The following is a 23,673-nucleotide window of genomic DNA, read 5'->3' as shown; positions in this document are numbered from 1 at the left end:
AGACCACCCACAAGAAGAGCGGCATCCTCTCTATAGTTGTATGTCTTTAGGATAGCTTTAGGATCACTTCTGTAAAGAAAGACTTCGCTGTGGAAGAGAAATAAACCATTTGGATATCTTTGTTTTACACCGGAGCAGCTGTGGACCTTATTTTTCTTTATCAACGAACGTACTACTCACGAGTAAGCAACTTTAACCAGTAGAGTGGAACGTCGGCCCTCATACTCACCACTATATTAGGAGGATTGGATGTTATTATGCAGAATTCTGCATTTAGGGGGTTTAAATAAGACAGTATATTGGATGATTTTGTCCAAAGCACCTTATAGTGCCATGGTAGGATACATTTTATGGTTGCCCCTAGGGATGTCTTGATACAAAGTATAAGTTCTGCACTTACATTTGGGTACTTGCCGATACAGAGTACATACGAGTACTTAATAATACCATTACAGTTCTATGGTATTCAAATTACTTTGAAAACCTGTTTTATTTTCATCAGATGTTCCTCACTTTTAATATAAAATAATATACAACATGACACTGTTTGTAACTGAGGGGTACAATTCCCTGACTGTATTGATAAGTATGGTATCATTAAACCACTACCGTCTTATGTACTTTAATTACTGGCCATACAGTACATGATATATATATATGATGAACACTTCCCACAATGAATCGGTTCCACACAAAGTTGTAATTAAGTATTTATTGCAGCAAAAGGTACATAATATACTTCTCTAATCTACTTTGAATGCGCTTATAAGGCAAAGGAATGTGCGTAGGCAAATCAATAATGAATGTCCATTCTCTGGTTACGCAGGAGGTAATTATACAACCTGAATCTTAGGGAATTATATCTATGGTACACTAGTAATATATAGCGGGAGATACTGGAAGGGTCCCCCCGGTTGTAAGCCAGCAGGGGTAGAGGATCTGTCGGTAGTAGAGCCTGGGTCAACGATGATAAGGAGACTCCGAGTACGGGAGACGGTGCAATAAGATCTTGATCCACAGACGAATACAGCTGTTCTCCGTAGCCTGTAGATCCACAGGGAAGAAAGCTAGCCTGCCTCAGGCTCTCTGAGGCGCAGACTCGACGTGGCTCCTCACAGGGTAAATCCCACACACGTGTAGGCGTCGGCGATTCTCCGCTCCATTAATCACAGGACCAAAAGCAAATATAATCCAGCCGCAAAGGGCTATGTAGTCGTCGGGTAGATTAATCCAGTGTACATGTCCACACGGTTCTCGTCTAGGGCTCCTCGGGTGAAAGCGCCATGAAGCAGCCCAGCCTGGATAAGCACTCTAGCTGATACGAGGAAGCGTTGGTGATGCTGGTCACTGTAGAACTTTAGCCGCACGATACACTATACACAAATAGACTATTACTGACTTAATAGAAATATGTCGCACTCAACGGTATAGCGCCAAACTCTGACAATTCAGTTATTAATTCGCACGCGGTCTCAATGCTCTATTTGGGGCCAAACAGGCCATACTTCACCGCACGTCGTATCGTGGGTGAGGCTTCAACTTATTGGGTAACATACTTCTGTATTCACCTGCGCCATATTTATATGCGCGGCGAACAATCTAGTGCCAACCTCATTTCTGTCTCGTATTTTTGGGCAAGGCCGGGCATGTACAGACATGTCTTGACGGTGGCTTTGAACCTGACTCTGGAGGCATGGCCTTGGCGCCTGTGGACCGCTGTCCAATAGGAGAATGAAATATTATGGTCTGTACTAGGCTAAAGGGATATTCCGTGTATATGTACAAGGAATATACAAGGGATATCAAACGATATACAAATATTATGCAATATATATCAATCAATAAATATATATATTCGGTTTAATCTGATCCTTTGTAACACTGTTGCTGACATTTTAAGTTTATATAATATATAAAATATTAATATAATATTATTTTTATTCATTTGTATTTTCCTGAACAAACATGGAACTGAGTAGAAGCAGGGGAGTAGTTTTACGAGTACATGAGCACAGTATCAGACCTGATACTGGTATTGGTATGGGGACATCGCTTGTTGCCCCAGTGAGAATCAAACTCCTAACTCTGGTGTATTATGCAATCTACCCATTGAGCTGTATGGGACCAGATGACCAATTTGTGCAGTACTTCTGGTATACAAATATATTAGCAATAGGCCTATAGATCTAAATGATTGTAAATATTTTGAAGCCTACTCTCATCACTATCCGAGGGGAGGAGGTAGAGATGGTGGAGACCTACAAGTTCCTGGGAGTACACTTGAACAGTAGTGGTCGGACAACTAGAGGCCCTCTACAGGAAGGGACATAGCAGGCTGTTCTTCCTGAAGAGACTCAAGGAAACTATAAAATATGTCAAAATACCAGCGTTCTATGCTCAGCTTGGTGCCATACTTTCTTTTTTTTAAACTTAAATTTGTATTTAACATTTATAGACATACAACACTTAGACAATACTTACAAGGTGCCATACTTTCTATTTCTATTGAAGCCTATGGGAGAAATATAGCAGCTATCTGAGAAACATTAGCTACGTAGTTAAAAATGCAAAAAAAACAAATTGCCGATGATTCTGACACCCGAGGTAATAACCTGTTTAAATGACAGGTCATAAATGAGGAGATGGTGATACCATTTAATTCAATGTTGGCCAAACAAGTTCTTCAGTGACGTCCTTCTTTTATAGTTTCCTTGAGGAGACTTTTTCAATGTGTGTAATAGGCTGCTGCAGTAATTTTACCAGTCTGTAGTAGCCAGCGTCCTCTTCTTCGCTGTGGTATGTTGGGGGGGGGGGCATCAACTCAAGACACACTAACAAACTGAACAAGCTGGTGAGGAAGGCTAGACATCAGACCCCACAACTGGGAACATGGACTGCTGCCAATAGTTGCCAAAGAGAACTATAGCGGCTGGAGAACTGTTAGGACTGTCTGCCTTTTAGTTACTAAACACTGAACGACCCCATGTATACTATGATTATTAATATTTGTATCATTATCGTAGGGCTGTCCCCGACTAAGGATTTGGATAGTTGACTTTGATCGGCCGAAATAAGCCAATAGTCGACTATTAGTCGACTATGAAAAACAAAAATAATTGAAAAAAGTATAATTTTTTTTTATCATTCCATTTGGGCTGTGGGGATGCTTAATGTCTGAAGGAGTCGACTAAAGACTTCTTGTCCTCTGCAAAAGCATGCAATTGGTCCACTGATGGATACATCTTGATATTTGTCTAGTCTAGTGTGTTCATTAGATGGGTGAAATCCTCTTTCAGTGCCTCTGTGCCTGTTTTCTTAGGCAGTTAGCCTCTGGTATGCGTGCCATTAGCGTTAGCCACGCTTCTATGCCTCTTTTCTTTTAGAAAGAATGATACAAATTAAAATTAAAAAAATAATTATAATAATATATATATATATTTTTTTTTCATTCGACTAAGAGGTTGGCAGTCGACTATGGCTCCTTTCGATCGATTAGTCGACTATTCGACTAATAGGGGTCAGCCCTACTGATAGAATATACTGCCATTCCACTATAATTATTATGTTCTACTCTATTATTATATATTTCCTGCCTGTACCTCCCCTCCCCCATGCTGCTACGACACCTTCCCCAAAAGGATTAATAAAGAAACACTTGACTTGAAACTGAGGTAACTGTATAATTGTTTTTTAATCTACAGCAAAAATTAAACAATATTGTTGTGATATAAATAGCATCTAAAGAAAAGAAACAAGACCCTTGAACACCTGCGATTAAGGGACATCTTGACATCCGTTTGATATCCAGCCAGCACCAAAGAATCAAAGTTGTCTCTCATCTCTTAACTATGATCTATGAATCATAAAGTGTAGAGCAAGAGCTACTTCCACCATTTCTAAAGAGGCTTATTTGACTGTCTGGCCCACTGGAGGTCACGGAACAAAGCTTTCCAGTGACAGCAAGAGACAGGTTGTAATTGGTTTGAGAGTCCCTGTTAAGATTAAGATTAAGATGATCCTTTATTAATCCCCTTGGGGAAATTCGGGTGTCAAAGCAGCATATGGGGGGGGGGGGGGGATACAGGGTGGGGGATACATAGCTTCACAGTCCTATACAGTCCAGTATCTATATACACTATAGATACACTCTAAAATATAAATACAAATACAATATAATATAAAAAAGTACAAAACACAAGATAGTCCAGTGATAAGAGTTCTGTTCTGGGTAATACATATTATTCCCTCTCTTTGTGTGTGTCACACAGTATACTGACACAAATATATCCAGCAACTGATATGTGACAAGTGGTGATGAATAGCCTTGTGATAATAGCTGCATGTGATAGTGTTACAGTGAATACGGTAGGTGGTGTTATTGAAAATAGGGGTTGATGAAGGAGACAAGTTCTTATGCATGACATTTCAGAATCATTCCACTGCAGAAGTGTTGTTTAAAGGAATACATGAACATCTTGGCAAACATTCTCTTTGACCAATTTCCTCACTATTGTCAAACTGCTTGCTTGGTACCATCCAGGAAATAAGCAGTGTGCTTAATTTAAGTGTTAAAACGTGTTGAAGTGGAGGTTTACACCTTGTTCCCTGGTGTCCCTGGACGTGTTGTACAGCTATGTGACAGGTTGATAGGATTTATTCTTGAGTGGTGTTTTTAACTGTGAAGATGCTCTGTCTTTTGTGTGAATTTACGTAAGGGATAATGTATGGCTACGAGGTCATTGTCGCAAAATAATTGACCGACACGGAGTTTAAAATACAGAGGCGCCGCGCCGAGGTGTTTTAAACGTAGTGAAGGTCAATTATTTTGCGACAATGACCGAGTAGGCTATACATTATCCCGCTTATTACATGGCTAACTTACTAACAATATACCTAATTCATTTGACAAATCGCAGTTGTTCTGTGGCTCTGTCAGCCCAAATAAAGTGATTATTATTATCGCGGGCAGCCTCTGGCTCCGCTGTCAGTGCAGCGCTATACATTATCCCGCTTATTACATGGCTAACTTACTAACAATATACCTAATTCATTTGACAAATCGCAGTTGTTCTGTGGCTCTGTCAGCCCAAATAAAGTGATTATTATTATCGCGGGCAGCCTCTGGCTCCGCTGTCAGTGCAGCGCTATACATTATCCCGCTTATTACATGGCTAACTTACTAACAATATACCTAATTCATTTGACAAATCGCAGTTGTTCTGTGGCTCTGTCAGCCCAAATAAAGTGATTATTATTATCGCGGGCAGCCTCTGTGTTCTGGCTCCGCTGTGTTCTGTGCTCCGCCCCCTGTCATCGCCGGCACGGCAGTGTCTAATTGCACTGAAACAGTGTGTCAGTGGGCTTGATTGCGAACAGCTGCGCTCTGCGGTCATTATTGAAAAATCGGGGGGCTATTGACCAATCACAAGCAAGCATTTCGGCGAATGTGAAAACGCCATGTAATAATCTAATATAATTACCTGTGCTTTTCCCCATAGCTGTGTGTCCAGGACTGTGATAATTGACTGATTAGTGAATGAGTGGCCACAGCTGTGGGAGGTTTAAATGTATCCGTTTTCCAAGTTTCTCATATGTGTGTGATGAGGTAATGGAGATATACCTGGGCTTTATAATGGCAGCACAAAGCTGACGCTGACGTGGAACCCACAGGGCAGGAGGAAGAGAGGCAAGGTCAAGGTCAAGGTCAACTTTATTTCTATAGCACATTTAAAAACCAACCGAAGTTGCACCAAAGTGCTTTACAATATAAAAACAGAAATACAAAAAAATACAAAATACAGTATACACAAAGTAAAAAAAAAACAATACATTAAAAACAATCACGACAGGGCGGTCAGGTGGTGTAACGGAGATTGCGTTCGTCACCAACCCCGGAGACGCTGGATTCGCCTGTTCGAGTCCAGCTCACAGCTCCGGGGTTGTCACCAGCTTGGCTGGCCGTTCACACTAATACAATTGGCAGTATTAGAGGGTGGGAGAAGCTGCCGGGGTGGGTCCGGGTCATTGTAAACAGCGACTCCTACAGTTCGGTCGGGGCGCCTGCTAAGCGCGGATAGGATCTAAGTGGGATAGTGTGATCCTTCCACACGCTACGCCCTCTCAGTGAGAGTCCGCGCTGCTAGGTGAAAAGAAGCGGTTGATTGGCTGGACGTGTGTCGGAGGAAGCACGTGATAGCCTCCACTCTCCCAGACCGACTGTGGGGGGTAAGTGCGCAGCGACCAGGAAGGGGATTGGGAATTGGCATAACGACTAACATTGGGATGGGAGAAAATCGGAGGAAAAAGGAGGGGGAAAAAGATAAAAAAATAAATAAAATAAAACAATCACGACACGACCAGGGATGTATGGCTTACCAAGCCTCAAAAAGCCAATAAAAACAGGTGAGTCTTCAGCAGTGTTTTAAAACTCTCTAAGGTCTGGGCAGACCTAATTGGCAGTGGAAGACTGTTCCATAGTTTAGGGGCAGCCACCGCAAAAGCTTTTTGTCGCCTTTTGTCTTTAGCCTAGATCTCGGGAAATCTAAAAGTAACTTATTTGATGACCTCAGTGCTCTAGCTGGGGTACACACGTGGAGAAGTTCAGCTAGGTACTGAGGGGCCAGACCATTTAAGGCCTTGAACACAAACATAGCAATTTTTTAATCATCCTGAAACTAACAGGGAGCCAGTGCAGGGAGGCCAGTACTGGTCTGATGTGTTCACGCCTCTTTGTGCCGGTCAAGAGGCGTGCAGCAGCGTTCTGCACTACCTGCAGGCATCGCAGGGAGAGCTGGTCTAGACCCACATACAGGGCATTATACAATATTCCAGCCTAGACGATTTGAAGGCATGGATAACCCTCTCCAGACCGAGAACCACCTGGAGAAGAACCACAGAACAGGAGATGAAGAAAGAAGGGCTGTCCTGGCAAGATCTTGAGCGGAGGCACAAGACCAGAGAGGATGGAGGAGCTTCGTCGATGGCCTATGTTCCTTTTGGAATTTAAAGGCCTAAGTAAGTAATTAAGTTTATAATGGCAGCCCATGCAGCATTTAGTTGACAGACTGCTCTAGGGTGTGGAAGCACATGACACAGAGACTTTTCCAGGGTGGAAGTCTCATCGACAGCGTGTTGTCTGTTCTACACCTTCAACGTTGCCTACAGGATCCACCATCCACCTCGTCTTCCATCATTCAACCTCCACAGGCTCTGAGGTCCACTAATTGAGGCCGACAATGCATCTCCACTCCCCAGTTAAGTGCCTCTTTGTTTTAGCATGTATATGGTTGGATATTAAACTGTGAACAGCAAGCCACTGATCAGGTTTCTCCTCCACCAGCTACATTGACTCTGTGGGACTGACCAGACGTGGCCATAACCTTCAGGGGACCCGTGTTTCAGAGCACCTTTGTCAACGCACCTGTGTTGTTTTGGCTTTCTGCCATGCAGGAGTTAGCTGGGTCAACTGCGACCATATTGACTATGCTTCTCCACCTCACAGCAGTGCATTCAATTTACTTCCCCCTTTCCCCAACCATTAGGCCATCTTCCCTGTGTCTGTATATCTTCCCTGCCCCATTCCTCCATATGTTTTAAAATAGGTAAGTCTGGGTGGACGGGTACTCGGGTAGTAGTTTCAGTTCTAGTGTGTGTTTCCCCCTACCCCATTCATTGTCTGCTTGCACGGCCTCCACAGTGTTCCGACCACTAAGGTGAAGGGACACCTCCACGACCGTAGCAGTAGTACCCTGCGCCTGCGGTCAAATGAGGTGTTCAGGGGAGGAGGAGGAGGCCAGGGCCCTCATTCATCAATGTGTGCGTAGAACATGTTCTATTTCCACACGTAAGCACGGAATGTAGAACCAGTGTACGCACAGGGAAGTCGGGATTCATCACACGTGCGTACGCAGGCTCTACGCACACCTGTCATGATGAATCCCACCTTGGCTCTGCGCCGAGGCTCGTGCACACTTTCACGTATTTGCATACCAGAAACGCCCCGATTAACCATATGGAATACACCCATGGAATGTGGAAAAATGGACTAAGCCGAGGGAAGCGTGTCATGAGACAGGCTGACAGACGTGTACACTTACGGTGATGTCGGATATGATATCTATTAACCATTGCTGCCTGGGCAGCGCAAACACTAATAAATACCGCGCTGGAATATGACTGCCTTTTCCCGTGTTGTTTGATTAATACCCAGGGATTAAAGTTCTCCTCAATTTTATTCCAAATCGCGATGGATCTCCCGTCAATTTTCTACCTGCTGCATATGATTTCTAGAGGCATACTACAATCTATTTTGATGTCAGTATTGGGTAGCCTATATAAACAATAATACGAGAGCATATACAAGAACAATGAATCTCACTGCATGTATGATGTAGCCTGCCTTTCAATACATGAACTTGAATTCCATCATGTTTGTGTGCGGGACTCACAAGGCTGTTGTCACAATGGGTGGTACCGGTACAGTAATAATAACAGTCCACACAATATCACGATCCATGCCATAGCCTATGTTCTATTAGGACATGATCTGTGACGACAAATGTTCTAGAATGTTTGATTAAGATATCATACTCTGACAGCATGCCTATGATCAACAAAAACGCGAACTTGAATCCCATCATATACATAGTCTGTCCACTATCTGGTGTCATTGCAATGCGTTTTCTATTCTTTCTTATACAGTAAAAAGGGGGAAGAACACTATATTCATATGACTTGTATTCTGCTTACAGCTTCGAAATTCCACTTGTTTCGTTTAACGTAAAGCCTTTTAAATATAATCAAAACGTTCCCGTGTTTCTGCGGTCTGCGCAAAATAATAACGAGTTGAGCTTTATGATTTATGATGAATTGAAAATGGGGGACCCTGATGTAAACAAGACGAAAGTCTTTCTCTGGTCTGCATCCCCAATTAACAATTGTATGTACTGAGCTGTACTGTACTGTACCCATTCTGCAATCTGTTAATAAACTTTTCAATCAATCAATCAATCAAGCTACGCGGAGCGCAGTCAGTCAGTAGCCTACACCCCGTATATTCCGATAACGCTATATAAACCATGCTGTATTCATTCTGAGAGAAAGATCTATTATTCCAAATGCTATTTATAGGGTTTTGACCATAATTACACTACTGTTGCTATTTTACAATGAACTATAATGAACTACGGTTCGTACAGAACATGCCAGTGTTATTATGCACAGAAGCTCATTTCCTTGTTGTAATAATATATTCTACCACTGGGCGTCAGGTAAGTGTGCTCTGACCTGTGCGTAGACGTAAGCACGGAGTCAAGTTCAAATCGAAATTGATGAATCCCACTCTTTGCTTAGAAATGATCGTACGCACAGGGTAAGCACAGATCTGTGCGTAGAACACGTTGATGAATGAGGGCCCAGGCCAGGTCACATGCTTCAGACCTCTATATGGTCGGTGATGTTCGTCAGGCACTCTGGCAAATGCGCATACCCTTGCTCTGAAATGTGACACACACCTTACAGTATATCCGCATTTCATACACACACTCGCACACATACATGGACACACACAAACACACTGATCCCTGTGACCGCTGCATCTGCTTACATGGATTAGGTGTACTGGGCCACGACCACAGGTGATTATCACCGTTGAATGAACCTGTCCTCCTTCCCATTCCACTAGCTTTCTAACACTCACCTCTCGCTCTGTTGTCTTTGTTTATGTTACATCCCTCCTCTCCTCTCCTCTGTCCGTCTGTCTTTCATGTCTGTTATGATATCTAATTGAAGCTGTGCAAACATGACACGTTCTTCTCTTGGCCTCTTTCGGAGGCTTGATCCAGACGGTAGGCTATTCTATGTTTATTTTGAATATATGCTTATTAATAAAAAAGGTGTGTGTGTGAGTTAATCTAGCAACCAGAAAGGCATGTAGGCAGCAGCAGTGCTCAGCCTTGCAGGCATATTGTGTAATTGGATCATTTTCATATTGCTGGGGCTTTATATTATAGAAGAGCCTCACAATAAGAATCTTTATCTCAGAAACGGGCCTATATCCAGGAAGAAACCCACGTCAGAGCAACGATTTGGAAATGGTTTCCGGCTCTCTACACAATATCCCGAAACGTCACACATACAGTACATTTCAAAGAGCTGTAAGGCATTCCATAGATTTGTAATGTTAAAAAGCCCACAGTAATATTCTTCATTTAAGTACAAAAGTACAAAACACAAGATAGTCCAGTGATAAGAGTTCTGTTCTGGGTAATACATATTATTCCCTCTCTTTGTGTGTGTCACACAGTATACTGACACAAATATATCCAGCAACTGATATGTGACAAGTGGTGATGAATAGCCTTGTGATGATAGCTGTATGTGATAGTGTTACAGTGGACACGGTAGGTGGGTGTTATTGAAAATAGGGGTTGATGAAGGAGACAAGTTCTTATGCATGACATTTCAGAATCATTCCACTGCAGAAGTGTTGTTTAGAGGAATACATGAACATCTTGGCAAACATTCTCTTTGACCAATTTCCTCACTATTGTCAAACTGCTTGCTTGGTACTTCTACTCATGTACAATAGAGAGCATCCTGACCGGCAACATCACCTCCTGGTTTGGGAATAGCACTGCACAAGACCGTAGCAGACTACAAAGAGTGACACGTTCAGCCGAACGCACAATTGGAGGGGGGCTTCCCACCCTCCAGAACATTTACAACAAGCGGTGCAAGGGGAAGGCTAAGAGAATTATTAAGGACTCGAGCCACCCGAACAACTGCCTCTTTGAACTGCTGCGGTCAGGCAAGCGATACCGGAGTCTTAAGGCGAGCACAGAAAGACTCAGAAGAAGCTTCTATCCCCAGGCCATCAGGCTGCTAAACGAACAATAATCACTATGCAACAACCATCAAATGCACACAGCACACACCCACACGCACACACTCACTTAAACAAACAACACACTGCAGCAGCACCCACTCTCCACACTTTAGATCACCTAAACACACTTTACACTTTATATTTATTGGTAAAGGATTTGCACTACAACTCGTACACCTTACTGTAAATTGCACCTAAATTGTACCTCATCCCATTTCTCCATTTCTGCCTTGCACTATATAGTATTGTAGTATTGTATATTAGTACACTGCACAGTATTGTATATTGTATGGTAACTACGTCTATTCTGCATCGAACATTGTACATATGTCTAAACTGAACACTGTGACCTCATTTTTTTTACTTCTAATTTTACTATGTTATTTTATTTCATACTTATCTTGTCTTGCACAGTCTCTGGAGCGCAACAGTAAGAAGCATTTTGTATAAAAGTATTCTGTACTTCTGTATGACAACTATTAAAGAAACTTGAAACTTGAAACTTGAAACTTGGTACCATCCAGGAAATAAGCAGTGTGCTTAATTTAAGTGTTAAAACGTGTTGAAGTGGAGGTTTACACCTTGTTCCCTGGTGTCCCTGGATGTGTTGTACAGCTATGTGACAGGTTGATAGGATTTATTCTTGAGTGGTGTTTTTAACTGTGAAGATGCTCTGTCTTTTGTGTGGATTTACTCTAATATAATTACCTGTGCTTTTCCCCATAGCTGTGTGTCCAGGACTGTGATAATTGACTGATTAGTGAATGAGTGGCCACAGCTGTGGGAGGTTTAAATGTATCCGTTTTCCAAGTTTCTCATATGTGTGTGATGAGGTAATGGAGATATACCTGGGCTTTATAATAGGCGTGTTCGAGATGGGATAGGCGGACACAGATCTGCGCAGGTTTTACTACGGCCTCGCCAAGCGCGTTGCATGACGGTTAGAATGTTGTCCGACTTGCTCTGAAAATCTGACGAGGCGAGGCGCGGAACTCTCGCGGGAGCGAGCCACGCACAGCCTTCAGAGCGAGGCGCCACAGTACCTCTCACTCGGCTGCTCCCGGCTGGGAAGCGACTTGCTACGGTCGCGCAAAGCGCCTATTGGCTCAGAAAAGTTGTCAGTCACCAGCCACGTCACAGCCAGGGAGTTATGAGACGTTTGATTGATTGATTGATTTAAAACTTTATTATGTTATGCGCAGTGGAGGCTGCTGACCAAATTTTTAGGTGAAGCACAAATTATTATATTATATTATATATTAAATTATATTTTTAAAACATCCCCCACTGTGTGTCAGTGGTCAGTGGACACAGATGAAAACATATTAACATTAGGTGACAGCGCACCTGACCAGATGAAATCATATTAGGCGACAGCGCACCTGACCAGATGAAATCATATTAGGTGACAGCCCACCTTACCAGATCAAAACATATTAAGTGACAGCGCACCTGATCAGATCAAAACATTTTAGGTGACAGCGCACCTGATCAGATCAAAACATTTTAGGTGACAGCGCACCTGACCAGATCAAAACATATTAGGTGAAGGTGACAAGGAAGCCACAGACTCATACCCCCCCGACACTCAACTAACCGCCTCGGACAGTCCTTCATACCAGTGGCCATCAGGCTCCACAACAGTGGGCAGCAACTGCTGCCAGACATCGACCTGGGACTTATAGGAACCCAAGGAGGACAACTTACACTACCTTAGGCACACTGCACCTTATGTGGATACTGTGATACTGTGAATAATGAATAATGTATATTTCAGTTAGTTAGATAGTAAATTATAACACTACCTTATGCATACTGCACCTTATGTGACACTGTGAAAATATATTTCAGTTAGTTAGATAGTAAATTATATTGACCTATTTGTTTACACTGCTTGTGTTGTTTTCACTACCTGTACCCCCCCCCCCCTTCCCCCATGCTGCTATGATGCCTGAATTTCCCCAAGGGGATCAATAAAGGAATATCTTATCTTATCTTAAAAGGAAAGATGAAATTCCCTACCTGGGTTCCATCCTATAGAGGCAAATCATTCCTGTGACAAAATGGGATCCAATGTAATAAAACTAAGTCAACCAACGAACTAGATTCCTGTACCGGATCTCCTCTCTGGTAAACAAGAATACCTTGAAGACTCTAACAGGAGCACTCATTCAAGGGTACTACGACTATGCTTGCACCTCATGGTACCAAAGCACCTCAAAGGCACTAAAAACAAGATTACAAACATCACAAAACAAACTGGTCAGACTACTGCTTGACCTTACTCCTAAAACCCACCTCACCCCTGCCCACTTTGACAACCTAGGATGGCTTAGAGTAGACGACAGAGTACAGCAACTTGCAATGGGCCTGGTCTACAAGATACACTACACCACTAAGATACCCATGTGCATGTCGGAATACTTCCCAAAGGACAGTGAATACCACGACCACAACACCAGAGGGAGTTCCACAAATCATGTTCAACCCAGATAAAATAATTTAAAAAGTATAAAAAAGTATAAAAAAAAAATAAAAAAAATTTAATAAAAAAAAAAAGTCATAACTTAGAAATGAGATTGCATAGGTCTATGAATCGATATCGCGATTCTGTTTTGATTAATTGCCCAGCCCTACAGTGTGTACAGTAAGTTAGCTTGGTGATTATCATTGTGATGTAGGCTAAGCTGGCTAGCTACTGTTAGCATACAAGCTTTTACAAACACTAGCCTACTTACTTTTTCATCCACAACGTTTTTTCTGATCCAGATGCATAAGTCCACTTCTTCATGTTGCTCAGTTGCTGGTTTATACTTCGGTCCTAATGTTGGCGCAAAGTTTAATTTAGCCTGACTTTACTTGTTATAGCTGTACAGCTTACTTCTACTAAACAACAACTAAACTACTTCCTTGCTCTTTCAAACAGTCAAAATGGGTCCATCTGCAGGGTCGGAGGTTAGGTTTAGCTCTGGCCAATCTCAAGTTTCTCAAGTTTCTTTATTAGTTGTCATACAGAAGTACAGAATACTTTTATACAAAATGCTTATTTCAGTTACATTTTGTATAAAAGTATTCTGTACTTCTGTATGACAACTAATAAAGAAACTTGAGAAACTTGAGATTGGCCAGAGCTAAACCTAACCTGCAGATGGACCCGTTTTGACTTTGCAATGCAGCAATCTCTGATTGGATTTGCAAGGCTGCCAATCATATTCAACCTCCATGTATTGGATGGCAAGGGCTGTCAATCATTCAATCATCCATTCAATGGCAAGAGTTTAACTGCACAGACCGTGCTTAGACAAAGTTAATAACCTATTTCGATTGGCTGTTATTTATTATTTATATAACATTGGGTCACACCTGTGAAGTTTTCTTCACGAATAATTACTGCAGTCATTACTGCAGTGCAGGCCTGCTCAGAGCTGTCAATTTTGGCCATTTTTAAAAAAGAAAAAATTCACTGGTATTTTTTTTACAGAGGAAAACTTTTCTAATAAAAAAATATAAAATAATAATAATTAAAAAAATATTTTTTTTATATATATATAAATAAAATAAATTTATATATATATGTAAATTAATAATAATTATGAATTATGAGTGAATTTGTGTTTCACGTGTTGTCATAGAGAAACCTCCACTGGTTATGCGTTATCATCATATCATCATGATAAACTTCAAGCTGTCAGACACACACACATACACACATGCGTCGTCTGTTTTGCCTCAATACTGTATATATAATTCTGTTTTGCCTCAATATACACAGTATACATATATATATTGATGCAAAACAGAATTATTCAGCAGTGTGTTGTGTGTGCGTGCGGCCAGGAGCGCGCAACAAGATGGTATACATTATGGTATATGAATAGTATATTCCACTATAGCAGTATATGGTGTGCTGTACATTTGAATCTGATCTAATTTTGCACACGGCCATCGCATTATAATTAGCTGGACAGGTGTGTAATGTGTGTGTGGTGACGTGAAAGCGTATCTGCCATGCGAGACTAGGCGAGAGGCTCTCGTGAAATCGGCAGTGTCCGCCTTTTTAACTCCTCCCCCGGCTTCACTCGGCTACTCTCGTCTACTAGTCGAGGCAAACCGAAATCCATCTCGAACAAGCCTATTGGCAGCACAAAGCTGCCGCTGACGTGGAACCCACAGGGCAGGAGGAAGAGAGGCAAGGTCAAGGTCAAGGTCAACTTTATTTCTATAGCACATTTAAAAACCAACCGAAGTTGCACCAAAGTGCTTTACAATATAAAAACAGAAATACAAAAAAATACAAAATACAGTATACACAAAGTAAAAAAAAAACAATATATTAAAAACAATCACGACACGACCAGGGATGTATGGCTTACCAAGCCTCAAAAAGCCAATAAAAACAGGTGAGTCTTCAGCAGTGTTTTAAAACTCTCTAAGGTCTGGGCAGACCTAATTGGCAGTGGAAGACTGTTCCATAGTTTAGGGGCAGCCACCGCAAAAGCTTTTTGTCGCCTTTTGTCTTTAGCCTAGATCTCGGGAAATCTAAAAGTAACTTATTTGATGACCTCAGTGCTCTAGCTGGGGTACACATGTGGAGAAGTTCAGCTAGGTACTGAGGGGCCAGACCATTTAAGGCCTTGAACACAAACATAGCAATTTTTTAATCATCCTGAACAGGGAGCCAGTGCAGGGAGGCCAGTACTGGTCTGATGTGTTCACGCCTCTTTGTGCCGGTCAAGAGGCGTGCAGCAGCGTTCTGCACTAGCTGCAGGCATCGCAGGGAGAGCTGGTCTAGACCCACATACAGGGCATTACAATATTCCAGCCTAGACGATTTGAAGGCATGGATAACCCTCTCCAGACCGAGAACCACCTGGAGAAGAACCACAGAACAGGAGATGAAGAAAGAAGGGCTGTCCTGGCAAGATCTGGAGCGGAGGCACAAGACCAGAGAGGATGGAGGAGCTTCGTCGATGGCCTATGTTCCTTTGGGAATTTAAAGGCCTAAGTAAGTAAGTACGTTTATAATGGCAGCCCATGCAGCATTTAGTTGACAGACTGCTCTAGGGTGTGGAAGCACATGACACAGAGACTTTTCCAGGGTGGAAGTCTCATCGACAGCGTGTTGTCCGTTCTACACCTTCAACGTTGCCTACAGGATCCACCATCCACCTCGTCTTCCATCATTCAACCTCCACAGGCTATGAGGTCCACTAATTGAGGCCGACAATGCATCTCCACTCCCCAGTTAAGTGCCTCTTTGTTTTAGCATGTATATGGTTGGATATTAAACTGTGAACAGCAAGCCACTGATCAGGTTTCTCCTCCACCAGCTACATTGACTCTGTGGGACTGACCAGACGTGGCCATAACCTTCAGGGGACCCGTGTTTCAGAGCACCTTTGTCAACGCACCTGTGTTGTTTTGGCTTTCTGCCATGCAGGAGTTAGCTGGGTCAACTGCGACCATATTGACTATGCTTCTCCACCTCACAGCAGTGCAGGACGGGTACTCGGGTAGTAGTTTCAGTTCTAGTGTGTGTTTCCCCCTACCCCATTAATTGTCTGCTTGCACGGCCTCCACAGTGTTCCGACCACTAAGATGAAGGGACACCTCCACGACCGTAGCAGTAGTACCCTGCGCCTGCGGTCAAATGAGGTGTTCAGGGGAGGAGGATGAGGCCAGGTCACATGCTTCAGACCTCCATATGGTCGGTGATGTTCGTCAGGCACTCTGGCAAATGCGCACACCCTTGCTCTGAAATGTGACACACACCTTACAGTATATCCGCATTTCATACACACACTCACACACATACATGGACACACACAAACACACTGATCCCTGTGACCGCTGCATCTGTTTACATGGATTAGGTGTACTGGGCCACGACCACAGGTGATTATCACCGTTGAATGAACGTGTCCTCCTTCCCATTCCACTAGCTTTCTAACACTCACCTCTTGCTCTGTTGTCTTTGTTTATGTTACATCCCTCCTCTCCTCTCCTCTGTCCGTCTGTCTTTCATGTCTGTTATGATATCTAATTGAAGCTGTGCAAACATGACACGTTCTTCTCTTGGCCTCTTTCGGAGGCTTGATCCAGATGGTAGGCTATTCTATGTTTATTTTGAATATATGCTTATTAATAAAAAAGGTGTGTGTGTGAGTTAATCTAGCAACCAGGCATGTAGGCAGCAGCAGTGCTCAGCCTTGCAGGCATATTGTGTAATTGGATTATTTTCATATCGCTGGGGCTTTATATTATAGAAGAGCCTGACAATAAGAATCTTTATCTCAGAAACGGGCCTATATCCAGGAAGAAACCCACGTCAGAGCAACGATTTGGAAATGGTTTCCGGCTCTCTACACAATATCCCGAAACGTCACACATACAGTCAGGGCCGCCTGGGAGAAATGCGAGGCCCTGTGCGAGATTTAACGCGAGGCCCCCCCCCCCCCCCCCCCCAAGGTAAAAAAAAAAAAAAAAAAAAAATTATATATATATATATATATATATTTTTTTTTTTTTTTTTTTTTTTTTTTTATACAGTCAACATATTCTTAAATAATAGCGCTGCCCGAGGCGGGGCATGATACAGTCAACATATAGCAAAAGAGAGAGCGAGAGAGAGCTCCCGTTCTACAGTCAATATACAGTGTACAGAGAGAGAGAGAGAGAGACACATTGGAAAGAAATTGAAATGCTATTTGGCCCTAAACAGAGAGTACACAGTGGCAGAATACCCGAGCACTGTGACTGAAGATCCTTGAGCACAGCCTAGCCATCGAGAAAGGCCGCCATAGGCAGACTGTGTGTGTTAGAAAGAGAGAGAGAGAGAGAGAGAGAGAACATGTGTGTTTGTCATGTGTGTGTGTGTGTTAGAGAGAGACTATAGCATGTATGAGAGATTCAAAAGGACAAAGATCAACACTTAAATCCAACAAGAAGAGGGTCAACAGAGAAACCAAAGCAGCAAGGAGCCAATGGCCGACATCAGCTAAATAGGCTAGCCAGGTACTGTGACACCAGGCCACGTGACACACACAACGTGGCTACACAAACGACCATTCACACACAGCACATGTCGTATCTCCAAATGTTGTGAAGTAGCATATGTTTTGCCTGGAAAAAAACATCGTTATTAACAAAACATTCGGGAGGGGAAGGAAGGAAGAGTGGGGTAATGTCATCATGACATTTTCATTAATCCAAGTTACCTGCACGATGAACGCTGGGCGAAAGGCCGCAAGGTCTCCACGTTGACGAAAGGCCTCTCGCTGGCGGGACAAAAAGAAGCTATGGCCACTGGCCAGAGCCTTGTCATGGTGCAGGCCCGACTACATCTTCTGTCAAAGGGCCTGCTATTCTCAAGGCTAACTGATAGCATCAAACGAACGTTCCCAGCTGACGCTAAACAGCTAACTGGCTAACAGTTAGCTCACACAGTTAGCTACTAGTAGTATTAGCTAGACCAGTTTGGCTCCAAGAGAGAAAGAGAGATAGGGTCAGGTGACTCAGATCCACGGCGGGTACATAATCATAAGTTGACTCACCATAACGCAGTATCAACGTGGAAGGATACTTTCTTGGCCCCACGGTGTAATTTCGGCGTATTGCTGCCTAACAGATTTATCTGCTCACAAGTTCTCTTCTCCTTCTTTTGAAAAGACATCCACTCGCCTCGCCTGGTTAGCTAACGCTAGTTAGCATTTAGCTAAGCTAGCTACTAGCCGACATGGCTATACCGAAAGGCTCCGGCCATTTGTCCCGCTAGCGAGAGGCCTTTCGTCAACGTTCCTTGGTTGGTGACCGACCGACTGATAATGACCGACCTCTTTCTTCGTCTTGGCTATTGGGCATAACTAAGCATAGTCAAAAGCTGCACGCGCGAAAATGTCAAACGCAGCCGACTCACGCTGCCACGCCGGCAACTACACTGTCTACACACGCTGTAAGTAAAACCACTCCCTTCGTTGAAACCAATGCTGCTGCAGAACCCCAGAGGCTGAGCTCCAATAGTGAGTATGTCTGCAGCTGCAGGACTGCAGACCCAGGAACAAGTCAGACACATTCTACAAACGTGTCTAATGTGAAATATATAAGCATATAAGCAAAACTAGATTTTAGGTCTGTGATGAAAAAGGGCCTCGCGGGAAGGGGGGCCTCGCAAAAAAAAAAAAAAAAAAAAAAAATAATAATAATAAAAAAAATTAATAAAAAATATTTTTTTTTTTTTTTTTTTTTTTTTTTTTTTTGCGAGGCCCCCCTTCCCGCGAGGCCCTGTGCGACCGCACTGCTCGCACACCCCCTGAGGCGGCCCTGCATACAGTACATTTCAAAGAGCTGTAAGGGCTCCGGATATTCTTTGGCACAAAGGCCGGATTAGGCCTCAGAGTCGCCTGCTATCGGCCTCAATAGACAGGCACTCTGACCACACCGAGAGAGCCCACAGCTCACCCACGCGTTTAGCGGAGGTGATGGCCAGAAGGAACGCGGTCTTCTTGAAAGACAGTCGATCCAACGGCGCCTGCTCAAGAGGCTCAAACGGGGCCCCCAACAGCCTTTCCAGGACCAGTTGGAGGTCCCAGCTCGGAGACAGAGCACGTTCCACAGGCTTGAGACGCCGTGCGCCAAACAGGAAACGTCTCACGAGAGGGTGGCTGAGTAGAAATGCTTCTCAGTTTTTTTTTCTTTTTAAAGGCTTTCAGTGCACAAGGTATGGCCAGCCTTGTCACATAATCAAACAAATAAAAAAAAAAACTGAAACAAAACAACTATCCAGCCCTAACCAACCTCGTACAAGGACACATGGCACAGTGCAGTAGGAATCTATCTGTCAACCTTCTCCTCACCGTCTCTTTTTGTCAATATGTTTTGATCCTTCAACAGTACGTAGGTAGGAATCCACACCATTGTCATTATTTTCAAGCTCAGTTCTCAGTTCCCATCCGGAGTTCCCGGGTTCATGTGTGTGTCACGCCTCATGTGGTGCCCTTATTACTGGAGGGTATGCATGCGGCTTTAGTTGCTTGGTGTCAGTTCTATAACTGCGCTCTATGGACAGTTTGAAAAATTATTTGCGCAATCAAGTTGAATATTAAAGTTTAGTCAGACATCTTATACATGAGATCTTACTTAAAAAATACTTGTTGCGGCTACGTGGCGTAGTGGGCAAGGCGCTCGCCACGAATGCAGAGACGCTGGGCTCGCCTGCTCGAGCCCAGCGCTCCACATTGCTTTCAGTTTAGCTGGTCGTTCATACTAATACACATTGGGCGTATTAGGGGGTGGGAAACTGATGGGCGTTGTGGACAGCGACTCCTACAGGTCGGTTGGTGCGCCTGCGCAGTAGAATCAGGAAGTGTCGGGGGCAGCGTGAGCCTCCCACGCCTTACTCCTCGCCAATGAGAGATCGAGCTGCGCAGGTGAAAAGATGCGACTGCTGTTACCTCAAGTACCGGAGGGGACTTGTGCTATGTATGACTTAGTCCACATTGCAGCCGGCTTGTTGGAGGCAAGAAACAGCGTTCGTGACAGGGGAGGGTTGAATTGGATGATACGAAATTGGGATGGGAGAAAAATATAGAAAATGGGAGAAAAAGTGGATAAAAAAAATAAAAAATACTTGTTTAACCACAAAGGCTTACTTTATGTAATTACACTGGAGATAACAACGGAGATTAATTACACAGTAGTTGTGTTCACAGAATCAGGCTATAGGGCAACAATAATGTGGTCAAGAGGCATGGTTTCTATCTTTAGCCTTTAACTGGCGTGGTTTATTTATTCACATGGTATGAGCAGTAACACATGAGTCCTCCTCTCTGTGAGAAGTAGGTGGGGGAGAGAGGTCGAGTAGGAGGAGACATTCCTATTTATACTCGCCACCTGGTGGTGTCTTGAGTGGCTCCGCCTAGAGCGCCCTCTAGTGGAAACAGTTATATATTCAGTTAGACAGTTACTAACAATCCTACCTAGAACCTCTGACTTCAACAAGTTGGTAAAATTAAACAAGGTACGCACAGTACTATGTAACACAAACAGAGCCTGCTTCTAAGGCCGACAGATTGTGTTCTGAGGATGTGATGTGTTTCACTCAACAACGTTGAGCTGTGCTTGTTGAGCTGAGTTCTTATTGCTTGGTGTAGACTGACGGATCTCCTGCTGATGTGTACAGGAGAGAACAGAAAGAGGAAATATTCAAAATAGAAAATTCTGCGGCCCGGCCACTCAACTGGCGAAGGAAAATAAATTTGTATACACATGAGGGGAGAGCAAGAAGACGGATGGCAAAAGGGGAAAAAAAGATAAGTTAAAGTAGGCTTATTGCACAGCTGTACACAGACAGCGGTGGCCAGGCAGCGTCAGGATCCGTTCTCACACTTCTTAGAAACCCATCTGCTCAAAGCACTTCCCCCACTGATACAAAAACCTCCTTTCCAGAAAGAGAAATATTTGGGAGATGCGCGCCAGCGAGAATCAATCTTTACTCAATTGTGTAAAGTTTATCTTCCGTCCCTAAGAATGTGGTGACTGATGGTTCTGGACGGCCCGTGGGGGCTTTGAGCCGCGTCCAACTCGGCAGGGAAGGCTGACTGACTCCCCCATCAGGACCAATGGAAAACAGGCCAGTTCTTCTGTGTTTTTTTATATTTATTATTTATTTTTATTTCCAACTGGGAACATTCATTTAGAAATGTGATTTCTTGTAAGTGACTGATTACCTGTTTAAGATTATAATCTGTAAAGTCATCGGAGATCCTGAGGTGGGGCCTTTTCAGTATCAGGCCTGTGATATGGAGCATTCTGCACTAGCAGTCTGAACTAGTGGGAATATACTGTGAATTTAGCAATCACTCAATTCACGGATCAACAATTCATAATGACTTGTTATATTTTATTTGTTTTTATTCTTCATTCTGCATTCATACAATTTCTGTATCCCTTATTTTTATAATCTCCTGCATTCTTTAGTTTGCTTTGTAAAAGTGATAACTGTTTTTAAAATGGATACGTATATCTTATTACATTATTGTAACCTCAAACTCCTCAAACTGTCATCTGATTACTTTTAGTTGTTTGGATTACTTTGCCTCCAATAGCCATGAAATAGAAACCTTAAAGGTAGAGTCTGTAATGCCGTCAAACAGCAACCTCTAGACGAGAGCCCCACTTTGTATTGCACTTCTAAGTATGGCTCTTTTGCCTGGACGTCACATATTCTAAATGTAACAAATAATCTACACCAATTGCCAGACTGTAATTCAGTGGTGTAGCCTCCTTGACTGAATGCTGTGTTTTTTTTAATGAAATGACAGTGTTTTCCCCCATAGCTGTGAGGCCAATGACTGTTATGGCTGATTAGTGAGTGAATGGCCACAGCTGTGTGTTGTTGAATGAATTGTGGAAAGCCCCGCTTGTGCCCTTTCCCGGGTCTCTCATAGGTGCGTGAAGAGGCTTTATAATGGCAGCGAGGCATATTTGTTCTACATCCATACGCCGTCTCCATCACTGAGTGTCTGACTCCCACCTAAAAGGACAATATATAACATATGATGTATATCACGGCACACTTACCTTATGCATACCACACCTTATGTGTATACTGTATACTTCATCAGAGCATTATATTTAGCATTTAGAGATTATAAATTAGATTTAGATTATTTGATTATTAAGATTTTATATATTGTAACTATATTTATTGTAGGGCAAATATAACAGAAGGTATAAATACCCTCAGCTTGCACCTTGTTGCCAATATGCACATGTCCAGAGTTAATTATATTGTTATATTGTTTACACTGCCTTTTTTTATTCTATTTTTATTTTTCTCCACTGTACTATAATTCTATGACCTGTACCATGACTTCTACTACCTGTACCTCCCCTCCCCCCTCCCCCATGCTGCTATGATGCCTGGATTTCCCCAAGGGGATCAATAAAGGAATATCCTATCTACCTCCATCTCCTCCACTGTGGGCGCAGAGCTATACTAGAGTATCTGGAGGCTCCTCAATGCACCATCTTCCCCCAGTTAAGTGCCTTTTGCTCACCTTGCACATAATACGAGTGCATATTGAACTGTCATTTCATAACACACACAGACCAGCGCGCACCTTCAATTTTAGAAGCTATGACGTCTAGCTATTCAGCCCTGAGTTTGACAGCCCTGTGACGACTCATCTTGCGAAACTAACATTAACTGCTAACATTAACTACGGTATAATGTTCCCAAAACAGGTTGAGGATGGCCAGATAATGTTGACATTAAACAAAACATTTTTTAAAGGTTGTAACTGTTTGGGAGGGGGAGGTAGGGAGGGGTTTTAGTTTGTGTGGTGTGTTACAACAATAAATGTTCTAATGTTCTAAATAAATAACAATGTTGGAATTGGGAAGTTTGGACTTTGTTTTACTGAAATAAAATCTTTGTTATTACAGAGAGAGTAAAGTACTGAAAAAAGGTACCTTTGGGTGCCGGTATTGGTTCAAATGTGAACGGTACCCAACCCTATAGTCACCAAGCAGAGCTCATTGTGCATGCCATTGTGTAAAGGTTGCATGTTTAGCCCGGTGCTTATAGTGAACCAGAGTGTAAAACCTGTGCATGACATGTGTGGCTCTGTAACTGGAGCATGCAAAGTAACAGTAGTCATGCATCCACCTTTGTGTCAATTTGCCGTGTGTGGACGCTCCACCATTTTGGTGCAGTCAATTGTGTGTGTGTGTACATTCTGCAATTTCCACATCAATTATGTATACTTTAAAAAGTACCTGTAATGTGA

General features: G+C 42.9%; 1 protein-coding gene across 1 annotated transcript in view; it reads left to right on the top strand.

Annotated features, from left to right (window-relative positions):
* LOC311237095 (exosome complex component 10-like) overlaps window positions 1-23,673 on the top strand; it is a gene marked incomplete at both ends in the record, with an annotated part of 82,246 nt that overhangs the window by 32,935 nt on the left and 25,638 nt on the right. The window lies entirely within an intron of this gene.

The sequence above is a fragment of the Notolepis coatsorum genome (assembly GCF_963971535.1).
Source record: "Notolepis coatsorum genome assembly, chromosome: 11".
Lineage (NCBI taxonomy): Eukaryota > Metazoa > Chordata > Actinopteri > Aulopiformes > Paralepididae > Notolepis > Notolepis coatsorum.
The sequence above is the reverse complement of the archived record's forward strand: the minus strand, read 5'-3'. Positions and strand labels throughout refer to the sequence as shown.